Genomic DNA, 13,963 nt, shown 5'->3' on the forward strand with positions numbered 1-13,963 from the left:
CTCTAGGAACTTCTGTGAAGTTCAAAATGCTTATACTCTAACAGATTGTGTCACAGATTCAGTCCAAGGACTGGTTTGTCATGATAGATTTGAAGGATAGGTACTTCCATGTAGCCATCCATCCTCATCACAGGAAGTTCCTTAGGTTCGCTTTCGGGGGCGATGCCTCCTGTACATGAGACCCCTGCAGTGGTGGCTCAGAACCAAGGGGTTTGCTCCGAGGGGAAATCCGTTTCGCATGATCAAGGTCACACGGCAATGCCTACGTGCCTTAGTCATGAGGAAGAAAAACATTGTTTCCTTGCCCAAGGCCCAGTGTTGGGGGCTTCTTGTTGCAGTGTAACGCTAACGACAGATGCTTCCCTCACAGGTTGGGGGCGATCATGAGTGGTCGCTCAGTGCAAGGACTGTGGCAGGACCTTCTACTTTCTTGGCACATAAATCGGCTAAAAATGATGGCGGTGTTTCAAGCTCTCAAACACTTCCTCCCAGACCTGAGGAGCCATCATGTGCTTGTCTGCATGGACAACACATCGGTGGTCTCTTACATCAACCATCATGGGGGTCTGAGGTCAAGTCACTTATGCAAACTGGCTCACCAGATCCTCCTGTGGGCCCAAAGGAAATTAATGTCTCTCAGGGCAGTATATATAAAGTTGAGGCTGAGGCCCGGGGAATGGAGACTTCACCCCGAGGCGGTGAAGCTCCTATGGGAGAAATTTGGTCAAGCATAAGTAGACCCATTTGCATCTTCAGAGACAACTCACTGTCCCATGTGGTTCTCCCTCACACATCTAGCTCCCCTGGGGAGATGGTTCAGGTGTGGCCCAGGCTACACTTGTATGCTTTTCCTCCGATATCTCTGCTCCCGGGAGTTCTGGAGAGGGTTCGCCGGTACAGGGCCCGTCTACTATTAGTAGCCCTGTACTGGCCGGCCCGAGTTTGGTTCTCAGACCTGGTGTACCTTCTAGATGGCTCTCCGATGGAGATTCCGATCAGGAAGGACCTATTGTCCCAAGCAGGGGGCACGATTTATCACCCTCGCCCGTAGTTGTGGAAACTGTGGGCCTGGCCCCTGAGGGGGCCCAGCTCATAGAATCTGGTCTCTAGACTGAGGTTGTGGAGACCATACTCCAGTCCAGAGCTTCCTCCAAGAGAAGACTGATTACACTGAAGTGGAGACTATTCTCTTCTTGGTGTAGAGAATGTCAGTTGGATCCAGTCAACTGCCCCGTTGGTTCAATACTTGATTATTTGCAAGAACGTTTATTTGCTGGATTATCTCCTTCCATCTTAAAGGTGTATGTGGCGGCTATATCTGCTTACTGGGGTGTGCCATATAATACCATCCACGATAACACCGGTACAAATTTTTACATGATAAAAAAAGTGTAATATCGCGATATCAATAACATAGCGACGTGATGACGTATGGCGCATTTATGTTACCTAGCGCGCACAACAACAACACCTGTCTGAGAGTAAGAGCAGCATGTCAGCCTCCGATGACAATTTAGTACCTAAAAAGGAGCTACTTCAATAGTATTTTAAAGGGGTGATTAGTGTGTAATGTTGCTGTTTGAGCATAAGCAACATCTGCAAAGTTACAACGCTCAAAGTTCAAAGCAAAGGAAGATATTTGCTTTTAAAGAAATTATTTTTTAAGGACTACAACAAATGGCTGGTAGGGACTGCACAACATTCCTCCTGGGTTAGTGACATCACCAACCCTAAAATTTACATAAACATATTGTAAAGTTCTCGGGGTCCCGGGGGTAAAGTCCATGTTGAGAAGAGGAAGAGTTGTTATAGTCGAACACATTTGTGAGTCTGCTCAAGCTGTCGCATCCATCTTTTCACATGCAATACAGTACGTAACACAAATGCAATATCATGTCACTCTGTATGCAGTGCCGTCGCAGGTGGGGTGCGAGGCCCTGTGCGAACTTGTAATGCGAGGCCCTGCTCTTTGATTTGGATGCTCAATTGCGCATGAATAACAGTCACACGGACGTAGCTGTTCTAGTTCTAGTAGTAGCACCCATAATCTCGCTGCAATACGTTTTTATCAAGTAGAATAATACAGCATAATCATGCACATAGTCTCAGCTATGACTTTTTGCTATTTATTTCAGAGGGAAAAAAATCAACTGTGCAACAAGTGGCTAATCATTGTGTATCTTAACGGTCCAGTGGTAGAATTTTCGCCTAGCGTGTCAGAGGTTCTGGGTTCTAATCCGCACTCATATATATATATATATTTTTTCATCAAAAACGATTATGTTCATCAGTGGTTGTATATCAAGCAGGGACACATTTGTGTGCATTATGTTTTGTGATTTCACCAGAACGAATAGAGTATCCGCAACAGATTGAAGCGCACGTCCGAGTGAAGACAGTGCGGCGTGTGCGCGAGCCACGCGAGAAAACATTGTATCCACTCCACTGATCGCAGCGGCAACGAGCACTTTGATCACTTGATTTAAAAAACACATTTCAGGGCTAGATCGTCTCTTAATGAATTATTTATTTGTAAAATTGGTACATTTGTGCCGCAAGATGTTTTAAAAAGTGGTGGGGACAAAAAAACATAAAAAATTAAATAATAAAAAAACAGCAGGATTGCGAGGCCCCCTAGTGGCACGAGGCCCTGTGCGGTTGCACAGTTCGCACAGTCTATGCGACGGCTTTGTCTGTATGCATCTTACAACATAGGGCTGCACGATTATGACAAAAATCATAATTGCCGATTATTCCCTTGAAATTGTAATTGCGATTATTAATTACGATTATCACAATTTACATTGAATATATATATGTATATATATATACATGTATATATAGGCATATTATAATACATGTTTACACAAAAATTGTTAACACTGTCGTAGAAATTTTAGACTGTATATTAAACTAACCATGTTTCTAACATCTAACCTTAATGGAACAGGATGTACTGTACACAGCCAATGGAAAACTTTTTGTGTGTGTGTAAAAATAACAAAGTTTGGGAAATGAAACTAGACAGTCTGTTAGAATCTTGTGATTAACAAATGAAGTCATCATTAAAGCAATGTTTGCTTTACTTAGTAACAGAGGGGTTTGCATATGAAGAACCAATCAAATAGTGGGGAAATTATGTAATGCAGCCTGACATTTATGTCATACCTCTATATTATAAAAACTGTTGTATTCTTGTGCACTGTGGGATTTCTCAATGGAATTTGTCTGAGATCCTCCGGCCTTGATTCTTCTTGGGAGAGTTTCTCTGAGAACTGCTCGAAGACTCGAACCGGCCGTTATTAAAGCATTTAGAGGACATTTGCTGATGTCTGTCTGTTATTACTGCTGCGCAGCAGGTCAGTTTAGGGAAGCAAGAAGTTAGAGTAAGAGACTCGGCCAGTTGTCGACGGAAGACGCAAAGAGCTAGAGTATAAAGGTTATTAATTGTCGATTTGTAGACGCTAGATAGTCAGGGTTTAGGGAAAAATCCACTACAACACACACACACACACACAAGTACTGTCCCCCTTTACTTAACATACACATAAATTGTAAGAATATGACTAATAGTAAAAACTACTAATAAGTTAACATTAGGCCTATGCTAAAGCTATTAAATAGCAGTCCCAAACTAGTTTTTGTTAATACAATGTTAGTATGAGCCAGTCATTTATAAATATAAAAAATAACACAAAGTGAAAATAAAGTGGCATTTTGGGGTTAATATGGAAACGACAGTTACCATGGTGAATGCACAATACTAACAAGAACAGTTAATGAAACATGGAAACTGCTCCTAAGCGAATAGAATGAAAATACACGACAGCTAACACACGACGTACCATTAACGTGATTTATTGGTATTTCACTTTTATTTCGTGACTTACTAATTTACAACGTAACGAAGTTGCATGCTCATAGTTTCCTTTGCACTTTATATACAGTGAAGCGATACACAGCGCGTGCCGCCGCATTTGCACGTGCAATTGAAGAGTGTGCGCTACGAGCACAATAGCCTATAACGTTTGACAGGAAAGGAATGTCTGTTTTTCTGAGGTGAAAGACTTCTTATTTCAGCGTACACTTACGTCACTGCCTGGTAGTTCCAATTGTGCTGGGTTTTCTTAAGTAGTTGTGATTTGCCTCTCATAACTTAACATGCTCTAAACACACGCACGCAGAGTGGATTTTCTTTTGTAATCGTGGCATCCGTAATCGTAATCGCGATTAGAAATTCGATTATTTGTGCAGCCCTATTACAACAGTTCACACACGAGCGATTTTATAGATTATCATGACGGAATATGCTAATCAAAGACTTGAAGATTGTTAACTCCACATCAGCAACATAAATTTATCAACTACTAAAAAGTATTTATAGTGAAACAGATTTATTGTTGTAGATTAATAGTGCAGGCCCTGTGTGGGCTTAGTGAGGGCTTCCTGGGGGCTAAGTGAGGGCTGCCCATGCAGGGCCAGCGCTAAGGGGCCAACGTTTTGCCAATGAGCAAATTCTCATGGGCCCTGCACTGGCAGCCCGCTGGGGGCCCTTAGGCTAGCCCTAAGTGGGCCCGTAAAGGGCCAGTACAGGCTTGTTTGCAGGGTAACCATTCAGAAACGTCCTGTTGCTTCTACATGTTGTCACTTCTTCTTGAGTCTCTCCATCTTTGTCCGACTCATTTAAACATAAAAGGCAGAACCGTTTCTGACATTTTAGTGCTTGTCTGCATGAGGTAATTGGAGCTGCTAACACCCACACACACAGGAGCTGTTGAAGCTCCACCCTCTGTTCTTGCAGTTCATTTGCATTTAAAGGGACACACACAGCACATTTTTACTGACGCTCAAAAAGAGACAACTTTAAAGGGTAACTAAACCCTAAACCAACTTTTTTCCGTTAATGATCTGTAAGACTGGGGCTTTATTAGTGCTAATGATTCGAGTAACTTTTTTGACATTTGGGTATAAAGTGTTTTAATTCTACAATATATGGTGTAAAAGCGTCTGAGTGCTGCCCTCCTCAGGTTGAATGGTGGCTACTGCAGTTGAATTTTCCTATTGGATGTTGCGGTACTGCGTGACGTAAGCAGGTTCCAGCTCACCACGACCTTGGCAGTATAAGAACATTGTTTCGTCAAAACCACTGTAGCGAGTCAGGAGTTGGAATTGTGAGTATCGAAAACGATCAGGATAGCATATTTTAGAATCTATTTAGTATAGCATTTAGATGATTTCTTGTAGCCTAGGTAGTTAATTAGCATATTTGTTAGTGTAGTATTGTTAGAAGCATAGTTAGTTAGTAGCATAGTATTGCATCAGTTAAGATTAGGGGTGCAACGGATCAAAAAACTCATGGTTCGGATTGTTTCTCGGATCAGAGTCACGGATCGGATCATTTTTCAGGTCAGCAAAAAAAACAAAAAACAAAACAAAAACAAAAAACAAGACAAATAAACATAAGTTTTGTCTTTTTGTTTATTAACACTTTTAAATTATTAAATTAAAATATATAAAATCAACAGTGGGTGCGCGACGGGATGTCATAACGTGGCTCAAGCACTTTCAGCATGTATTTAAAGCAGGATGTCCCGATACCACTTTTTCACTTCCAAAATGATAACCGATGCCGCAGCTTTGGCTATTTGTCGATACCGATATCAATCCGATATTTTTATTTTATTCTTTAACTAATAGGCCTACTAGGCTACTAATAATAAAATATATGGAAGTACTTTGCTCAATTAGCCACATAAAAACATCTCACTCAAATGGAGAACAAATACCTCTCTCTCTCTCTCTCTCTCTCTCTGACACACACACACACACACACACACACACATTCCAGCATTGCAATCTTGACATCGCAGCATGTTCATTTTGCTGCGCTCACACCAAACGCGAATAGAGCGTCAAATTCGCGTCTATCGCGTCTAGTTCGATGCTTGAACAGTTTGAATCCATTCGCGTGTCCAAAGCTTTCCAGCAGACTTGGAAATTAGGCGCCAGTGGTTGCATGCACTTGGCCTGGAAGACCGTGAGTTCCCGCCTAGAGCTCAAGTGTGCAACCTGCAATAAGGTGAAATGGGCTTCTCCACACAGCTCTCACTGAAAAGCGACGCAGTGCCAAAAGCTGCACCTCCTGCATGGACATAACACACTTTTTGTGATGACCAGAGAAATTGGGTTCAGCTCCAGATCTGCAGGTGTGCAGGCTAACATGAAGCCCATGAGGAGAAGCAAAGGTGATTTTGAAAACTATGGAGCTTTTGAATGTTTCATCATATAGTCAAGGTTATATAATTTTGTTTTGTACTTTCGCTGCTTATTTATAACAAATCTATTATTAATTTGTGCAGCCACCCAGGCCACTTCTCCGTGTCAAACAGCACTGTGCTTACTGTGAGTACTCCAGTGATTGGTCGAGCCAGCCAATGGTAAACAATATACCAGCGGGAAACCTACAGCTCTGTGCAGCTGTTCTGTTCACTGGCTCATCATTTTGCCAGATATCGAAGGTGAGAGATAATAACATAGCGCTGTCATATTTGCACGTCACCCCTCAGGTCATTATATGAAATGTTTTTTTTTTCTTTAGTTCTTGGATGCCTTCAAAATCCAGGGGATCTCTGAGGCGTGCTTCCACAACATCAGGCCAAGCTCCTTATCCCAACCATAAACTGGCAGTGGAAGATTGAGAAGGATGACGTTATTGAAAATGCCATTGCTGATGGGGCTGTGACTCTTGGTGGGGACATGAGGGCTGATTCACCTGTTAATAAATAATTCATTAATTATATATATATATAGACTGCTGTCAGGCTTTATTGACTAAAGTGCAAAAAACACAATTGTAGGACATTCAGCAAAATATGTCAGCTACACCATGATGGACCTCAAAGCCAATAGGGTCATAGACATCCAACTAGTCCAGGTAAACAACTACACAATGAAAACATTTTGTTATGTGAATTACTATATACTGTGCATTGATCTAAAGTATTTGTTTGTGTTTGCAGAGCAATGAAGTTGGAAACAGCCAACGGATGGAGAAGGAGGGATTTGAAAGAAGCCTGTCTCTTCTTGAGGAAAGAGGTGTTGTGGTCCAGTCTTTGGTGACTGACCGTCACACAGGGGTACAGAAGATTATGAGGGAGCAAAAAAAGGACATTAGACACTTCTTCAACCCTTGGCATATGGGAAAAGGTTAGTATTTTGAATAGAACGTAAACAGTACCAGTATTTCTAACAGAATTTTTTTCAGTTAAAGTGGTAGACAATTATCCGGGAAGACTTTTTAAGATGCCCCAAAAAGGTTAATTTATCACATAGCCTATACTGAATGTTAGTCCACCACCTTGGTCTATAGAGTGCTGCGGGAAACACTGATTACAGTAATTGTTTTTATTATTCTTTATGTGTTCAGGGCTTGGTAAAAAAAATGGATGCCCTTAGTAAGGGTAAGGGACTGCAGGATGTGGGGCTGTGGAGAAAGAGTGTGGTCAATCACCTATATTGGTCTGCGACCACAGACAGTTTAATACGAAGATACTTTATAAAGACAGTACACTTCACGTATACAGGCAGGCTCAATCTTTGGAAACATTCTCGACCAGTCGAACCATGAACGCGGTGCTACGTGAGCTTAACTGTGACTTGGAATCTCATATGGTCCGTTGTTTCCGGAAGAAAGCACTGAGCGCATAAGATTTCACAAACTTAATTCCTATCAACCAGCTCACTTAGCACGGCGTTCGTGGTTCGACTGGTCGAGACTGTTTTCCAAAGATTGTGTTTGCCTGTATACGCGAAGTGTACTGTCTTTATAAAGTATCTTCTTATTAAACTGTCTGTACACTTACAAAGTTCTCAATGCTTTGGTTTGCTTGCAAGGACCCTCATTATGCTACCGTGTTAGTGTGGGGCTATTTTGAGCCTTGTTAGTGGTATTAACTAGCGATTTCCTTTTACTTACTCTCTGCCCTATATACTAGCGTTATAAGCTAATCAGTGGTTTGAGCTAAAACTGGGTACATTCGATTAGCATGAAAACACATCCCAGAAAACAGTCGACTTGGTACCCATGTGTTATTAACAGTGATGGGAATAACGGCGTTGTAAATAAACGGCGTTATTTTTTTCAGTAACAAGTAATAAAACTAATTACTGCTTCCTCCATAACAACGCCGTTACCGTTACTGTCAATAAAAATGCGGCGTTACTATAATTGAGCTCACTGAAGCGGTTTTCATCCAAGTGGGCTCTCTCTCAGCCATAGGACCTGCAAAGTTTTTTCTCTGGTGTGTGTGTGTTTATGAGGCGCCGGACTGGACAAAAGCGAGGCGAATGCCGCGAGCGCGCTCGACAGTGCGCGAGAGAGACCGAGTGTGTCCGAGAACGCGCTCGACAGTGCCCGACAGAGACCGAATGTGTCCGAGCATAAATACTTCATTTATAAATAAATTACACATTTCAGCATTACAATAATATCTGTAGCATATCGGTATCATATCATATGCAATGTTTTAATTAGTTTATATAACATAAACTCCAAAATAACCTGCAGGGAACGTTCAAATATATTTGTTTGACGGTTGTGAACATGTGCGGCAAACATGACTAGAATTTTGCTACAATAAATAACCTCTGATGATGACGTTCTCTGTAGGTTATAAAAATAAACCCCCAAAATATTATATTATTATTTATGTTGATACATTGTTCAGTATTAATATTTAATTTAATAGTTGTCTCTCACATTGTCCCACAGCAACATTAAAATCGTGTAGATTAGTGTACAATGTTTTATAATAATGTTATATTTAGTGTCCATTTCATTCATTTAACATTTCATATTGGGGGTATCTTTCTTTTAAGTAATTTTCTAAATTTCTTACAATTTAAACTTTCTTTTTTTTTTAAGTAACGCAATAGTTACTTTCCCTGGTAATTAGTTACTTTTGTAATTATGTAATTCAGTTACTAACGCAGTTACTTTTTGTGAGAAGTAACTAGTAACTATAACTAATTACTTTTGCGCAACATATTAGTATTACAAGAATCTTTCTTAGTTTCGTCATCAGAAACCAATCCAGCTGCACATGCAAATGAGCACGCTTAGAACAAAGACTCATAAATCAACCACAGAGGAATCTTCCCGCTTGGAAATTCCACCCTTCTCATTGGTCAAGCAAACCCGGAGAGGTGGGGCCTTTCTCATGTTTTATTAGAGACAAATCCACAGTGACCCTCTCTCTTCTTCTGGCCTCTACTGCTGCTTCTTCAGGTTGATTGCCCATCATGTAAATCCTGCAGCGCACGCAAGGTCCCCCTGCTCAAGCCAGCGCATGTCCAGGCCCGTCTGAAGTTTGCCAATGACCATCTGGATGATCCAGAGGATGAATGGGAGAAGGTCATGTGGTCTGATGAGACAAAAATAGAGCTTTTTGGTCTAAACTCCACTCGCCGTGTTTGGAGGAAGAAGAAGGATGAGTACAACCCCAAGAACACCATCCCAACCGTGAAGCATGGAGGTGGAAACATCATTCTTTGGGGATGCTTTTCTGCAAAGGGGACAGGACGACAGCACCGTATTGAGGAGAGGATGGATGGGGCCATGTATCGCAAAATCTTGGCCAACAACCTCCTTCCCTCAGTAAGAGCATTGAAGATGGCTCGTGGCTGGGTCTTCCAGCATGACAACGACCCGAAACACACAGCCAGGGCAACTAAGGAGTGGCTTCATAAGAAGCATCTCAAGGTCCTGGAGTGGCCTAGCCAGTCTCCAGACCTGAACCCAATAGAAAATCTTTGGAGGGAGTTGAAAGTCTGTATTGCCCAGCGACAGCCCCGAAACCTGAAGGATCTGGAGAAGGTCTGTATGGAGGAGTGGGCCAAAATCCCTCCTGCAGTGTGTGCAAACCTGGTCAAGAACTACAGGAAACGTATGATCTCTGTAATTGCAAACAAAGGTTTCTGTACCAAATATTAAGTTCTGCTTTTCTGATGTATCAAATACTTATGTCATGCAATAAAATGCAAATTACTTACAAATCATACAATGTGATTTTCTGGATTTTTGTTTTAGATTCTGTCACTCACCGTTGAAGAGTACCTATGATAAAAATTACAGACTTCTACATGCTTTATAAGTGGGAAAACCTGCAAAATGTGTATCAAATACTTGTTCTCCCCACTGTATCTTCTCCATCCAGCGGAGAATAACATTTGACACTCACGGATCCATCAGCGACTTCCATTTTCGACTGCTTCAAGAATTGTGTCCACTGCACAGATCATGCAAGTATAAATTTTAATGAGGTGCTCTGAAAATGATAAGCTGATGGTTCTTTTCATAGTTAAATGGATCTTTTCCATAGTTCCATTTCCTGCTTCCTATGCATGTATGTTAGTTATGTTTGTGATTTAGTTAATAAAACCTGTGCACAATATGTATTTGGTTCTGATTCTCTGTTTGCAACAAAGTCCCTTTTACGATCTTGATCTTGTTACATGCTCTAAGCCAGCCTTTCTCAAAGTGGGTGCCGCGGCACACTGGGGTGCCCCCTGACTGTGTCAGGGGTGCCGCCAAAAAATTACGTAGGCAAAAAAAAAAAAAAAAAAAAAAAGAAATCTGACATTTCATATATAAATATATTTGAATTTACATAAATACATTCTTCTTCTTTTAACCCTTTCGCACATACGATCACATTTAATGTGATTAGAGCGGTCAGTGCATGAGGTGATCAACTGCTAAATTCAAATGTGCTTTCGCGTTGGCTGGAGCTGAGCCAGAGGCGCGCTCAGCTGTCATATATCACAACTTTTCAGTGTTTTCATCCACATAATGTTTGTTTTAGGTTTCAGACATAAGTACAAAAAAAAACATACATTTAGAGTTTGTAAAATACACACTGATGTCAAAGTAAGAGGCAATAATAATCCTTTCCATTATAATTAGTTTTATTAATATCAGATACACATTGTGTAAGTAACTTTAAAGTTTACTCTATTCTTCTCCCAGTTCACCTGCCACTTACTTTGATGTATTTCGGGAGAAGTGGATGAATTCACTTGTTGTAAATCCAACAGATCCGATTCTCTGAACTGCATCTGCGGCACAAACTAACATGGCGGCGCCCATCGCGCATACAGCTCAACTAACGCGATCGTTATAATGGTGTTCAAAAAACAAAACACTTCCACTTGCATATATTTGACAATCGGAATATCAGATATTTCATGCCATATCCAACAAATTTGTGAATATTTTGAATAAAAAAGGAAAAATGACATAAAAGCAGATCATCATTCATTCAGCCAGAGCCCGTCTACGGAGAGCCTGTCCACTCCCTATTAAGCCCTATTGTACCGAATTTTGGTTGTAGTACCACCAGAGTTCCACTGGGGGCGCTCGCCATGAGTGCAAAATGAATGGGAGTCAATGGGGCTAGACGGCTAAATTTGTCTCTTTCACCCGATTGCCGTTGAGAAATCTCAGATCTGATTGTAGATTTTGCAAGTTCAACATGGGTTTTAGGTCGAAAGTTGAATGAACGAGTACTTATGTCGTTTTGATTTCTTACAGGTTGAGTTGTTGTTGCCCATAACACGCTAGCATTCTGCTAATGACGTCAGCATTCTGACGTCATTGACATTTTGAAAGACTTTTTTAAAGCAAATAAGTGACTCTAAAAAATCTAACACCCAGCAATGTGTAATTTCTTTGCATCTCCTTTCGAATACAACATTCAAATTACTAGACAAAAAATTATATCCTGAGAAAAGTGGATTTTGAGGGGTATACCGCCATTGACCTCCATTCATTCTGCACTCGTCCTGTGAGCGCCCTCATATGGAATCAGAGTGGAACTGCAACCAGTTCAGAAGCCGGAAGTGTAGTGAGAGTGAAACTTCTCGCCATATTAGACATTCTCTGATTCAGCTCTGTTGTTGCTGCGGTGTGTCACGTGACAAGCAATGACGCGTCACCATGGAAACCTTAAAGTGACACTTTCTAATAACGGTCACCTTGAAAAACTAACGCTGGGGGGTCAGCCAGAATATTTTAAACTTACGTGTGAAAGGGTTAAATATATGAACGGATTAATAAAATTGTAAATTCATTTTAGATAAATATATATATAAAATCTGCATTTACATTTGGGTTATGCAGTGTTTTTAAATTATATTTTACACTGGGGTGCCTTGAGATTTTATGCACTTTTGAAAGGTGCCCTGACTGAAAAAAGTTTGAGAAAGGCTGCTCTAAGCGCTGTACATGCTAAGAAATAAATATTTTTCAGTGGCCATGAAAGATACACTTTTCTTAGAATAAATGAATAATCAAAAGAGTTCGTTGGAACTGATTGATTGTAATATTAATTTAGCTACCTCAAGTTAATCCAATTAACTGACCCAAATATTAATAATTAATCATAACTGATAATTATGAGTTATTATTAATATTTCCCCTTTTGAGCTAACTTGTTACAATATGAATAACAGTCTAAATTAAAGTCGGCATGAAACAGAAGTTGTGCTCCTCTTTCTATTGTGATGCATATCTAAGTGAAACGCTTTTGGAACAAGAACAAATGTGGGCGGGGCTTGATTCTGTCCGTGTGGAATTGATTGGATGGTTGTGGTTTGCTATTGGCTGATCTCATGTGAGTGACAGGTTGCCCCGCCCTCATCATCAGAGAGGAGATGAGATGAGCTGCAAGAGGGAGGGGAAGTTATTCTGATTCAAGATTATGAGGAACATGATATTTAAAGCAATAATAATGTGCAAAATATAATAATTACTGCAATTAATATTGCATAAAAAACAAGAATTGTCAGTTTTGATTTCATAGTGACTTCAAATCTGTTCAGAAGACTTGGATTAAAACCGCTCGATTCATATCGATTGCATTTATGATGTCTTTTTATACTTTTTGAGACAGCAAAGTGTTTGGTTGCATGGACTTTCATTGGATAGAAAATTATAAGAGATCAGTGTTTATATATGAATCTAAAACGTTCAAATTAAATCTGTTCATCATGTAAAGCGATTGTCTCTTCAGAAGACTCAGATTAAAAGATTAAAACTAACTTTAGTAATAGTTCATAAATTTCATCTTATTTTATGTGTTTTATTTAACCGCAATGCTTTTTATTTCTTAAAAAACTAATTTGTGACATTTCATCTGCTCAGAAAGATTTAAGGAGCTGTGACAGATAGACGCATAAGGATCATTATGGTAAGTTCAACACTTATACTTAATAAAATGAACATCCTATTTCATATATCTGTTATTTGATATGCTTTATTTGTCAATGCTATTTCTTAAACTCATTCCCCCGTTTTCATTCTCTCCCACAGACATTATGGACGCTGCAGTGAAATCTGAAAATCAAATCCATGACAGATCTCTTCATGTTCATAATTTCATCGTTCTGTGGACATTATCCTGCAATAATAAAAACAAATCCTAAAAAAAACATTCACATCCTTGTCACACCAAGCAGATTGCAGTCATACACACACAACCATAAACACACCAGAAGCACACATGGTCAAATGTCACAAACCACCAGTTGGTCATAAAACCATAAATGGCCATATATGGACATAACCTGTCATAAAACCATAAAACCATAAATAAAGTGTCCAAAAGTCCTCATAAATCAAGCGTGACACAAGCTACATATAAACTACTCCTAACAAAAATTAACAAAAATAAATCTTATATATAATATAGTATATATTATACTATACAGTATATTAGTATATAATACTATAATATATATAATACTATAATATAGTATATATATAAAAAAACTTAAAGGCCTATATAGAATGTATTTTAAAAAAGAGCCTCACTGATTAATTTTGTCTGAGGCCCCAGTCAGTGTAGGATCGCCTCTGATTGGGGGCTGCTACTGTTTGCTTCAGCTTTTTGAACATAGAAGTGTG

The sequence above is a fragment of the Rutilus rutilus genome (assembly GCF_951802725.1).
Source record: "Rutilus rutilus genome assembly, chromosome: 10".
In the NCBI taxonomy this organism is placed as follows: Eukaryota; Metazoa; Chordata; class Actinopteri; order Cypriniformes; family Leuciscidae; genus Rutilus; species Rutilus rutilus.